This window comes from Populus euphratica, unplaced genomic scaffold (assembly GCF_000495115.2).
Source record: "Populus euphratica unplaced genomic scaffold, PopEup_1.0 scaffold81.1, whole genome shotgun sequence".
In the NCBI taxonomy this organism is placed as follows: Eukaryota; Viridiplantae; Streptophyta; class Magnoliopsida; order Malpighiales; family Salicaceae; genus Populus; species Populus euphratica.
The window spans coordinates 200,845-214,268 of NW_011499945.1; positions in this window are offsets into that span (position 1 = coordinate 200,845).

A 13,424-nucleotide genomic window follows, 5' to 3' on the forward strand; every position below is an offset into this window, starting at 1 on the left:
ATTTTGTATCCTACCCTATTAAAAATATGAATTAGATCGTGTTTAATTTTTGAAAAACATTTTAAAAAAAATATTTTGTATTTTAAATTAATATTTTTAAATTATTTTAATTCTTTAATTTTAAAAATAATTTTTTTAAAATAAAAAAATTAAATACATTTCTAAATAAAAAATATTTTAAAAAATAATCACAATTATATTTTTAAATAATCACTTATTTTTTGACCCATATTTCATCACATGTCAAGTAATTTAATTTTTAAAAAATATATATATATAATTTTTTTTAATGTATTTTCAATCATAAAAAGTTTGTACATATCAATAAATATAAAAAATAATGTTAATAATAAATAAAGATTGAATTGAGAAAACTAAGAAATTAATATAAATTAAAATATTTAATTTTATATGACAAATGAAAATATTTAATTTTACATGATGGTTTATTTTAATAACTTTATTTATTTAAATATTTTTTTATTTAATTATATGATTTTTTGTGCCCATAAAAAAGTGTTGATAATAACTAAAATATAAACTCAAAAGGTTAATAGATATACATAGATATAATTTATCTTTTAACATGGGTCATCTATTCCATTATATCTAATTATTTTATTTTTTATAATAAATTATTTATTTAATCAAATAATAACAAAATTGCTCTACACCACAACAAAAGTAAGAGCAAAAGAATTCTTAAATACCAAAAAAAATTATAAATATCACTAACATGTTTCCTAGAAAAACAAATAAAATTTAACTATGAATTCAGCTGCATACAATAATTTTTTATCTAATATGAAAATAAAAATATATTAAATTTATATAAGTTAACTTTGGTATACTAGTGAAACCTACAGAAATGATCTTGCAAAAACCAAATTAAAAAATTAAATCACCAGTTAACTTAGCATTAAATGATAAAATTGGTAAAAAATACGTTTAATAAAAAAAATTAGTAAATTCAAGTCAACTAACCCAGGTTATAGGTAAGTCAAGGACATTATCAAATTCAATAAATTTTTTACATTAAAAATTATTTTTTATTTAATTATACAGCTATAAAGTATGCGAGGTTTTTTTGTATGAAATATTTTTTTAAAAAAAAAACAAAACCCTTTTAAATCTTATAAACTCATATTAATTACTCAAACTAGTAAAATTGTAGATGCAAGTTCAAACAATAAACTAAATTCTCAATCAATTCAATGTTGAAAGATAAAAATATAAAATAAAATATTAATTTATAAAATTCATTAAAGTAAAATAAATAACAATAAAAAAATAGAGACTATATCTGACAAGGAAAAAAATTGAAGAACAAAATCACTGAAAAAAATCCAACCATCAAAATTAGTTGAAACAAAATAAATCAGAAAAGTAGGAACCAAATCTAATATGTAAAAATAATAAAATTTAAAAAAAATTATAAATTACTTTAAATAAAATAAATAAAAATATAAATTAAAAGGTTGTTTGGAGAGTTTATAGTGCCATAATAATAAGAAATTAAGGTCATCGAGCCATAACATAGTTTTATCCATTACACATATTGTCCAAGAATTAAGAAGACATCGAGTCAGTTTGAAATGGATAAAAATGCATATGGACATAGATTGAATAAAACTCTCCTTTTAAGGGTATTTAAGTTATTTTGCTATGCGTTAAAAAATTAAAGAAAAATACAAAAATATCCTTATATGCAAGCTTTGAAAAAATGAATCTAAGAATATTGAACTCATTTCACCGGGTGTTATGAAAGTAAAAATACTTAATTATCCCTTTTAAATTTGACAATGGCCAATGAACAATTATGTAATTATCGAATTGCCCTTGGTAAATAGTTTATAGATCTTGACTTGAAATGTCAAAATGGATATTTCATTGTGAATTGTTAGTAAAATGCTCGGCCCTTGTGGATCTTCTCTCAATAGAGAAAGGAGATTTTTTTTGTGAATTTTATATGTGTCAGGTTTCTTGGATGTTATAAAGTCTCTTATATAATTATTAGCACTTAGCAGTTATCAGGATTAAATATTGCATAAATTATAATGGTTCATTATAAGCACATGTGTGACTTGCTTCATACTCAACACTAGTCGGTATTTGTACATTTGATACCAACGCCCAGTTACTAAATTCTAATAGTAGAAGGAGTTGTGGAGTTCTTTTTTCTTTGTTCCTCTTCTTATTATTATTTCTACATTTGATACCAATGTCTATTACAATTAACATTCAACGTATTATACATAAATACGATGAACCTATTGCCAGGATAAAACAGAATAAACTTACTGCCAGCAGCTCAGAATTAATACAACCGAAAACAAATTGATACCTAAAGAAAGCGATCAAGATAAAACAGATTGATAGCTAATAATACAAATAAAAAATTGACAATACAGATCAAAATAATCAAGATAAATCGTTACATGGAACCTAAAAAGAGAGAAGGTTGGGGAAAGGGGGCGAACCCGAAGAAAGATGTAAAAACCCTAGCTGCAAGCCTACAAGAGGACAGAAAAAGAAGAAGCAGAGGTTAGAGATCTCTAATGGAACAAATGTTACGATTACAGCTTACAAGCTGAATTAACACATGGATAAACAGTAAACTTTATCTTTTTTACTCTTTTTGTTGTAAATGAAGAGAGACGTCGAGGGGTTTTGTTCGGGTTTTTTTCAGCTGCAAGTAGCAAGTATACAAGAAGGATGCAAAGGTATGGGTTGTTTACTTATTAATCGGCTAGAAAAAAGATAGATGAAGGGGGCAAGAGGTAAAAAGGATGAAAATTGAAGGGGAAAGGAAGAAGAACTAGTTTGGTATGGGTGGCAGCTTCAGAAGTAAATTGTAATGTCATTTAGGTTTAGGTTTACTGTACTATTTATACTAGGTCATTTTTCACTTTATTTTCCAGGTGGACCGGTTCGGTTCACTAGTTTTAATGGCAAAACCAAAACCGAACTAAACCGGAAAGATTTCTGGTTTTAGTAATCGATTTTTCATCTCAGTTCGGTTTTCTCGGTTAATTTTCCATCTATTTTCTTGATTTTTTCTATTACTTAGTTTTTTTTTAACACCCCTAGTCTCTTATATAATTATTAGCAGTTAGCAATTAGTAAGATTAAAACAAATTGTAATGGTTCATTATGAGCACATGTACGACTTGCTTCAAATTCAACACTAGTCGGTATTTGTACATTTGATACCAACGTCTATTATAATTAATATTTAACATATCATACATGAATAGGATAAAGCTATTGCCAAAATAAAATGGAATGACCTTACTACCAGCAGCCCAGAATTAATACAACCGAAAACAAATTGATACCTAAACAAAGTAATCAAGATAAAACAGATTGATAGCAAAAAATACAAAAAAAAAACCAACGATACAGATCAAAGCAATCAAGATAAACTAATACATGGAACCTGAAATGAGAGAGGGTCTGGGAAAGGGGGCGAATCTGAAAAAAGATGTAAAAACCCTAGCTGCAAGCTTACAAGAGTACAACAAAGAAGAAGGAGAGGTTAGAGATCTCTAATGGAACAAATGTTACAATTACAGCTTACAAGCCGAATTAACACATCGATGAACAGTAAACTTTACCTCTCTGACTCTTTCTGCTGCAAATAAAGAGAGAAGTCGAGTGGTTTTGTTCGGGTTTTTTCAGCTACAAATAGCCAAGTATACAAGAAGGATGTGGAGGTATGGGTTATTTACTTATTGATTAGCTAGAAAAGAGACAAACGAAAGGGGCAAGAGACAGAGAGGATGAAAATTAAAGGAGAAAGGAAGAAGAATTGGTCTGGTGTGGGCAACGGCTTCAGAAGTAAATTGTAATGTCATTTAGGTTTAGGTTTACTGTACTATTCATACTAGGTCATTTTTAACTTTATTTTCTAGGTAGACCGGTTCGGTTCGCCAGTTTCAGTGGCAAAACCGTACCAGACCAGAAAGATTTCTAGTTTTAGTAATCGGTTTTTTATCTCGATTCGGTTTTCTTAGTTAATTTTTCATTGGTTTTCTCTATTTTTTTGGTTACTCGATTTTTTTGAACACCCCTACTCTCCTATATAATTATTAGCAGTTAGCAGGACCAAACATTACACAATTATAATGGTTCATTATAAGCACATGGACAACTTGCTTTAAACTCAGCATTAGTCGGTGTTTCTACATTTGATACCAACACCTAATTACCGAAATCTAATAGTGAAGGGAGCTGTGGAGTTCTTTTCTCTTTGTTCTTCTTCTTATTATTATTTCTACATTTGATACCAACATCTATTACAATTAACATTTGACATATTATATATGAACAGGATGAACCTATTGCCAAGATAAAACGGAATAAACTTACTGCCAGCAGCCCATAATTAAAACAACTAAAAACAAATTAATAGCTAAACAAAGCGATCAAGATAAAAACAGATTGATAGCTAATAATACAAATAAAAAACCAACGATACAGATCAAAGCAATCAAGATAAACCAATGCATGGAACCTGAAAGGAGAGAGGGTTGGGGAAATGGGGCGAACCTAAAGAAAGATGTAAAAACCCTAGCTGCAAGAGGACAGAAAAAGAAGAAGCAGAGGTTAAAGAGCTCTAATGGAACAAATGTTACAATCACAGCTTACAAGCCGAATTAACATATGGATAAACAGTAAACTTTACCTCTTTGACTCTTTCTGCTGCAAATGAAGAAAGACGTCAAGTGTGAGTTGTTTACTTATTGATCGGCTAGAGAAGAGACAGATGAAGGGGGCAAGAGGCAGAGAGGATGAAAATTAAAGGGGAAAAGAAGAAAAGCTGGTCTAGTATGAGCAGCGGCTTCAGAAGTAAATTGTAATGTCATTTAGGTTTAGGTTTACTGTACTATTTATACTAGGTCTTTTTAACTTTATTTTATGGGTGGACCGGTTTGGTTCACCGATTTTAGTGGCAAAACTGAAATTGAACCGAACTAGAAAGATTTCTGGTTTTAGTTATCGATTTTCATCTCGGTTCGGTTTTCTCAATTTTTTTGGTTTTCTCGGTTTTTTTGAACACCCCTACTCTCTTATATAATTATTAGCACTTAGTAGTTAGCAGGACTAAACATTACACAAATTATAATGGTTCATTACAAGCACATGTACGACTTGTTTCAAACTCAGCACTAGTCGGTATCTCTACATTTGATACCAACGCCTAATTACCGAATTCTAATAGTGGAGGGAGCTGTGGAGTTCTTTTTTTATTTTTTTTCTTCTTATTATTATTTTTACATTTGATACCAACGTCTATTACAATTAACATTTAACAGATCATACATGAACAGGATAAACCTATTGCTAGGATAAAACATAATGAACTTATTGCCAGCAGCCCATAATTAATACAACCGAAAACAAATTGATACCTAAAGAAAGCAATTAAGATAAAAACAGATTGATAGCCAATAATACAAATAAAAAATCAAGAATACAGATCAAAGCAATCAAGATAAACTGATACATGAAACCTGAAAGGAGAGAGGGTTGGGGAAATGGGGCGAACCTAAAGAAAGATGTAAAAAACCTAGCTGCAAGAGGACAGAAAAAGAAGAAGCAGAGGTTAGAGATCTCTAATGGAACAAATGTTACAATTATAGCTTACAAGCCAAATTAACACATGGATAAACAGTAAACTTTACCTTTTTGACTCTTTCTCCTGCAAATGAAGAGAGACGCTAATGGGTTTTGTTCGGGTGTTTTTCAGCTGCAAGTAGCCAAGCATACAAGAAGGATGTGGAGGTGTGGGTTGTTTACTTATTGATTGGTTAGAGAAGAGACACATGAAAGGGGCAAGAGGCAAAGAGAATGAAAATTGAAGGGGAAAGGAAGAAGAACTGGTCTGGTGTGGGCAGCGGCTTCAGAAGTAAATTGTAATGTCATTTAGGTTTAGGTTTACTGTACTATTTATACTAGGTCATTTTTAACTTTATTTTATGGGTGGATCGGTTTAGTTCACCAGTTTCAGTGGCAAAACCGAAATCAAACCGAACCAGAAAGATTTCTAGTTTTAGTAATTTGTTTTTCATCTCAATTCGGTTTTCTATGTTTATTTTCTATCTATTTTCTCGATTTTTTCAGATATTCAATTTTTTTGAACACCCCTAGTTGTGATTATGTATCTCTTAGTTTTTTAATGTTATCGCTAGTACATTGTTATTATAACTATAAAAACACACTAAAATATATGGGCATTTGAGACAAGATTTTTGGTTTTAAGGTTTTATATGGTATTTTTGGTTAATTAAGATTGTTGATGAATTTATCAAGGTTTTTATAATATTTTTAAATATTTTAGATAAAAAATTAGATTAAAAATTGAACTAATAAGAAAAAAAACCACAAATCTCGATTTTTCTAACCATTACTATAGACGTAATATGGAAAAAAGTATATGACACATCATTTTCTTTAAAAAAAACCCATTGAGATAGACAACATATTGTTGATTTTATTAATAATTTTAAAAAAATAAAATTTAACATGCACGAATTCTTTTAAAATTGATCAGGTATATTGGCCTGACTCATGAGGTCCAATAACGCCTAATATTTTTTTTATATAATTTTGCTTGTTTTTTTTTAAATGCTCTTTTTACATGTTTTACTTTAATACTTTTTAAAAACAAATATTTAAAATAATACCCCTTCTCTCTTGTTTTTTTATTTAGTATTTCTTAAATTATAGTTGTTTGAAAATTATTTTGTATTGGTGTATTTTTTAAAAAAATTATTTTAATTCATCTAAGATTTATACACATGTGTACACACACTAATAAACTTTATTTTTAAAAATAAAAAATAATTTTTATAGTTATTATAATAAGTACAATCTTATATGATATTTTTTTTACTTTAATTTTATTGAATTAATTTCATGTGTGTCTACCTATACTAATTTTTTATAAAATTAAAATGAATTTCAATAAAAGAGCTATTAAATACAACCAAGTAAATAACATATATTACAAGATTAAATATTTTAATTTATATTTATTTTTTGATTTTTCTAGCTATATATTTAATTATTGTTAATGATTTTTTTATTGATATAAATAATTATTAATTTATTTCACTATATACATGTATAAACTTTTTATTTGCACTTAAGATTTTTTTCATGCAAACAAATATATTAAAAAAACCTATATATTGATTTTTTTTCAAAACAAAATGGCCTGCAGTAAAGTTTGTATCAGATAACTAGTTGTTGTTTCGTTGTTATCCTATGTAAATTTAATTTAATTTAATTTTTGTTGAAGTTTTTTAAAGTGTTATGTTAGCTATTATAATATTTATACGGATCTGGGAGGCGAGAATGAGAACAAAATGAAAGAAAAACATGAGAAAAAAAAGTTAGTTTTGGTTAACCATTTCAAAATCAAGGGGAGAATTGAAACATTTTTGTAAATGTAGAAGAAACATTCAGGTAAAAAATAAAAATTGGAAGCAAAGATGAAATATTAACAAATATACATGGAGAAAATATTTTCACGTATGTAACCAAACCAAGCACAGGGTTTGACTTAACAAAGGAATTGGGTCTCATGTTATATAGAATGACCTCAGTTAACCTTGAAAAAATTTTAAAAAAAAAGTTTGAGGTTTTAATATTAATCATCAAAAAAATAAAAAATAATTTATATGAATGCATGTTATATATACTATAAATAATAAAATTTAAGATATTATTTCAAAATATTTTTTATCTCATGTTTTAAAAATATTATATTTTTATTTTAAGTTGAAATATTTAAATAAAAAATATTTCTTATCCCACAATAGAAAAACATAATTTTTTTAATTATAAACTTAAAATATATATATATATATATATTAATAGGCTTTCAATTTTTATATAATAAAAGTTGATATAAAGTAGTAACTAATAAAAAAAAGTTGAATAAGAGGAAAACCTTTAATTGCCACATTGCACGCAAGGAAATGCACATATTTTTGCTATTTATTGATTTAATTTATTTTATTAAGAAAAATGTAATTTTTGTTCCGTGTATAAAAAAAATATAAGTTAAATCGAAGATTCAATTTTTCTTAAAAAAAGAAGAAGAAGGATTCCTTTGGGTCATGGGTCAATTTTAGGCCCTTATTTACAACATTCAGAACCAATCAAGCCCACGAGTCCATCCATCAGCCCAACCTGGATTTGATAACTATTGAATGAACACGTGATATGTTTTCCATGTGGGCGATGTGGTGGACTAAAGTCTATTCGGCAACTCTATAGTTAAATCACCATTTGTTTTTTGTGGTTTGAAATTATATTTTGGCATGTTTTTAAAAAATATTTCATTTTAAAATATATTAAATTAATATTATTTTAGCTTTTTTATGATTTCTACTTATTAATATCAAAAATTAAAAAATACTTTTTAATATTTTTTTCAAGTGAAAAATACTTTGCACCTATCTTTTTTCACAAATTGGATTTAACATAAGGATTATTGTGGTTGCTTAGCTAAGTAGTTTACAAGAAAAAAAGAAGATATTTTTTATATAACGAATGCGAGAAGCTTATTGCTGAAAATAGCTTTAATCATCAGTCCAAGAGGAAAATAACCGAGTAAATTACGACTAAGAAAAAAAGCGTTTTAGATCTTCACTGGACATGAAAAAAATGCTCCTTCCGCAGGCCAGATATTTTATTATGTTAAAAAATCACATAAAAATATAATTTAAGTCCTGAATATTGGTCAGATTAAAATTTTAAATATTTATAAAAAAAACAACAAAAACCACACTTTAACTTATTCAAATTATCAAACAAACAAATACTAACTTATCTAGGAAAAAAAAAGTCAAACTTCCAAAAAAAATCTAACTTCCAAAAAATTGAAGAAGAAAACACCAACATAAAGGAGAGGGCAACAAACCTGGCCGAATTTTTTAAATCTAGTATAACATAACAAATTTATAACATATTAAATTATGAACCCAAGCATCCAATTTAATTTTAAATGATAAAATCATTAAAAATTAGTATAAAAAACTTGAAAAAAAAATTTAAAAAAATGGGGCTAAACTATAATATGAAAAAAAAAACTTGATGAGAATGAAATCCAAAAAACAATTATCACAAACAAAAAAAAATACAATTAAAAGATTTATAACCAAACTTGAAAAATTATAGGGGATGAAACTAAAAATTATTTGTAATATGATAGATTATTTATAGATTTAAAAATGATAGGGGTGAAATATAAGAAAAAATTGTTGTGGGCTAACTTAATAGAATTAAATAAAAAAATAACAAAAGAAAAGTTGAAAAGAGAATATAAAATAAGACAACATCAATTCCGAAAAAAAAAGGGCAAATCTCTTAAACTTAGTCAAAATTTCTAAAAACCATACCTTGTAAAATTTTCTACTTGGATTCAATTAAGAAACATAATTCTCAACCAATTTAATTTTTAAATATAAGACTGGTAGAAAAGTATTAATAAAAAAACCTGTAAAACAACAAAAAGAACAATGATAAAATTTGATAGAAAAACCCGAGAGATGATGCAATTTAATGAAAAAATAAAAACAAATAATCCCACATAAAATAAATATCAACTAAAAAAATAAGTATCAAATTTTAAAGATTAAAAAATTCATAAGTGATGAAATTGAAAACATTTATAAAAATCAAGCAAACTCCAACAAACATCCTAAACATGGTCAGATCTTAAAAAACTTGCAACTTATGAAACTCTAGATCCGAATTCAGACAAGAAATTTATTATAAACCAATTTACAAATTTTTCTAGGTAGAAAAAAAAAGGATAACAAAAAAAGTCTTGAGCAAACTCGACAGTCAACATAAGTCAACAAATCAAACATTTGAATGACCCTGTATACATATAGGAATGCGGAAAAAAAACTCCAGCCAAAAAAACAAAAATAAAAAATACTTTAAGAAAATAAAAGTCAACTCATGCTAGTTCTTTAGATCTATTATTTAGATCATGAGATTTGGGTAAACCCATCAAAGGCAAACTTGAACAAACAAAACAACAAGATTCTTAAGTAAGTACACATTGAGAGGTGAAATTAAGAGAAAAAATCAATCAAAAAAATAAAAAAATAACAATTAAAAGAATCACGACTAAATTCGACATAAAAATTAGATGAAATTAAATGTTTTAGAGAAAATCGAAAGAAATTATGTATTGAGGGATGGAATTGTAAAAAAAAATCATTAAAAAATGATTAAAATAGTAATTAACAAAATTATGACAAAGTTTGACATAAAAATTAAATAAAAATGAATGTCTATGGGTGGAATCAGAGAAAAAAAATCAATCAATAAAATGATTTAAAACAAAACAAATAGAAACTAGAAGAGTGAGGATCAAGTATGAAAACAAATTAAAAAAATCAAATAATCAGAGATAAAATCAAAAATAAAATTCAATTATAAACAATCAATGTAAATAAGATAAGAGGGATTAAATCGAAATAAGAAATAGATTGAAGGATTGATATGAACTTTTACATGATCAGCATGCAACTCAAGGAAGAAAAAAAAGGGAAAAAAAAACGTATTTTCAGGTCAAACGTCGAACCATCATACATACGCTACCCAAAAAGAAAATGGATGCCATGGCGAATGAAGTGCTAGGGCGGAATCACGGCTACAACGACTAGGGCTAGTCACAAATGTTGTTAGAAAATAATGGAATAGCTGACATGTGAGGTGTGCACCTATAACTTTTTTTTATGCGAAAATTGAAAATGTCCTTGAGACTAGATAATATTAATAAACAAACCACAATGAAATTACAACCAAGCCCTTAAAGCCAAGGTTAAAAAAACAAATTGTAAAGTTAATGTAGTAATTCAATTGTTTTGGAAAGCATGAAAATACGAAAGCACCCTTATACATAAAAAACTAGATTATTTTATTCAAGGGTTGCATTTATAATTTTACTATATATTACCGAGCATAATTACTAAAATAACCCAATACAATTCTTAAAAAACATTTTTATGTCGTGGTGACAATATCACCTTAACCCTAAAGTAAAGGTTAAAGATAAAATGACCGAGAGGTAAAATAATAACTACATTATTGTAATAAATAGTAATATATGTTCTGGGGCATGATAATATTACCAGGGAGATTATTTTTTTGGATAAAGAGGTTTTTTTTTGTCTTTAAAATTAATGGTTTCAAAGGGGTATAAGGGAAATTGGAGTTTAAAAATATATTTTTTATATGTAAAAAAGGAAGGGATATTAATTAAAACATAAACTTAAAAATTATGTTAAAAAAAACATATAAAAAGTTATCAATTAGAAAAAAAAGGCCAGATCCTACTGAGCTTGGTAAACCAATTTTTATTTTTTAAATTAATGGGGCAAGAGAAATGTTTCTTTCGAAAATAATAGATAACATGTTGTCAAGATTCCTAGATTTCGGTCATTATAATAGTCTAAAAAACAAGATTCTTGTTTTTTAATTCATCAAAAAAATCATTTTTAATGTATTTTTGATTTAAAAATACATGGAAAACACCCTGTGAACCTTATTTAACCAATTCATGTCATGAAAAAACGCAAAAAAAACTTCGAAACCCGAAACCAAATATCTTATTGAGTTTAATTTTTTAGGTATTTTCAAGATAAAAAAGCACTTTAAACTCATTTCATTATGTGAAATTATTTGACATAAAATTGATCACTTTAATAGCTGAAATCACTATTAATAATAACTTTCTTTATCTATATCAAAATCTAGTGAGTCCCTCTCCATTAAATAATAACAAGAAAATGAAAAAAATCAAATTTTATATCAAAATTAAATTTTTTAAAATTAAATGAGTTGGTTATCTAAAAGCTAAAAGATAACAAGGAATGAAAATAACTTTTTAAGATAAATTTAAAGGTCACCATCCATTTCACCTATTTTTTTCTTTCATTTATTTATTATTCAATTCAACTAAAAAAAATATACAACTAAATGCTTTTAAAAAATTAAATCATGTAAAATAAAAATTTGAGTATCAAATTAAAATTATTTAAAAATCACTGCTACAATCTATAAGTGATATGAAATAATAAACAGGAATGATGCTATAATAAAAGAAAAGGATCTTTTAATATATATTATTTAAGTGGGTTAATTCATGTTTAAGTTTTGATTTTTTTTTATACAAGGTAATCCATCTCGACAACTTTCAAGTTTGCTGAATTCAACAACCTTAAAAACCTTTTTTTTTTTTTGTTTTTCAAGGAGAAAAGATGTTTTTTTTTTAAAAAACTTATTCTTCAACAAAAGATGATGAAGAAGAAGAAAGGGATAATTAAAAAAGGCCTTTTTTCACCAAGTAAGACAGTAGCAGAGAACATGGTCACTACGAGACTGCTGGCCACAAACAGCTTCTTTGCCAGTGAGTGGTCTTAGCGCTCCCCTTTCATGTAAATTCTCATGGAATTCAGCAAAGTTCCACGTACACCGTCTGGCCCCTCCAACATAGACGGGTTTCGTGCAGCACAAGCCAGATTTACACGAGCATATGAACTTCATTATAAAACAGCACCATAAGATCCAATTGTCCGCTGAGAAGATCATCTTAAAAAATCTCATTCTTGCTCGCTAGAACCAACTATCAGCAACGATCTTCCTGCAACCATCATCTTCTCGCTTGCATGCCTTGTTCTTATCGGTAAGAAAAATCAGTAAATTGCCATAACGGAACCGGTTTTTTAAAATCTAAAGATCTGTTTTTTAAAATTTAAAGATCTGATAATCGAAAAAAAAGGTAGAAACTTGAGTAAAAAAAGTATTTTGAAGAAAAAATATCTAAAAAATCTTATAAAAATTTAAGTATAATCTAACGATATAATAAAAAAGTTAGGATTTTTTCAAGCTATCATTCTAGTATATACGTGATCTGATTTTTTATTAAATTTAGATTAATTATATCAATCAATTAATATATTTATCAGATTATTTATATAATATGCATATAATAAATATTCATTTATTTATAGTAGATCTATATTTAATTATTTAAAATCAATTTTTTACAATTTTAATTGAAATATATTTTTTAATTTACAAGTTATATAAAAATATATCTTTTAACCCGTGAAATATATTTAAAAAATTTAAAAAATTATTATTTTTTATTTAAAATAATAAATTAGTAAATATAACTAGATTAATTAGCAAACCGTTTAAGTTAGGTAATTAATAATAAAGTTAGTATTAAGTTATCATTACTCTGAAATTATCTTCATCACTTTTAAAAATAACAATATTTTATAAATATTTCCCAAGAAAAAAATATATTGTTTTATTAAATAATTGTTAAATTTTTTAACTTGCCGAGCTAATTTTTTTTAAAATCCATTATCGACGGTGAAAAAGTA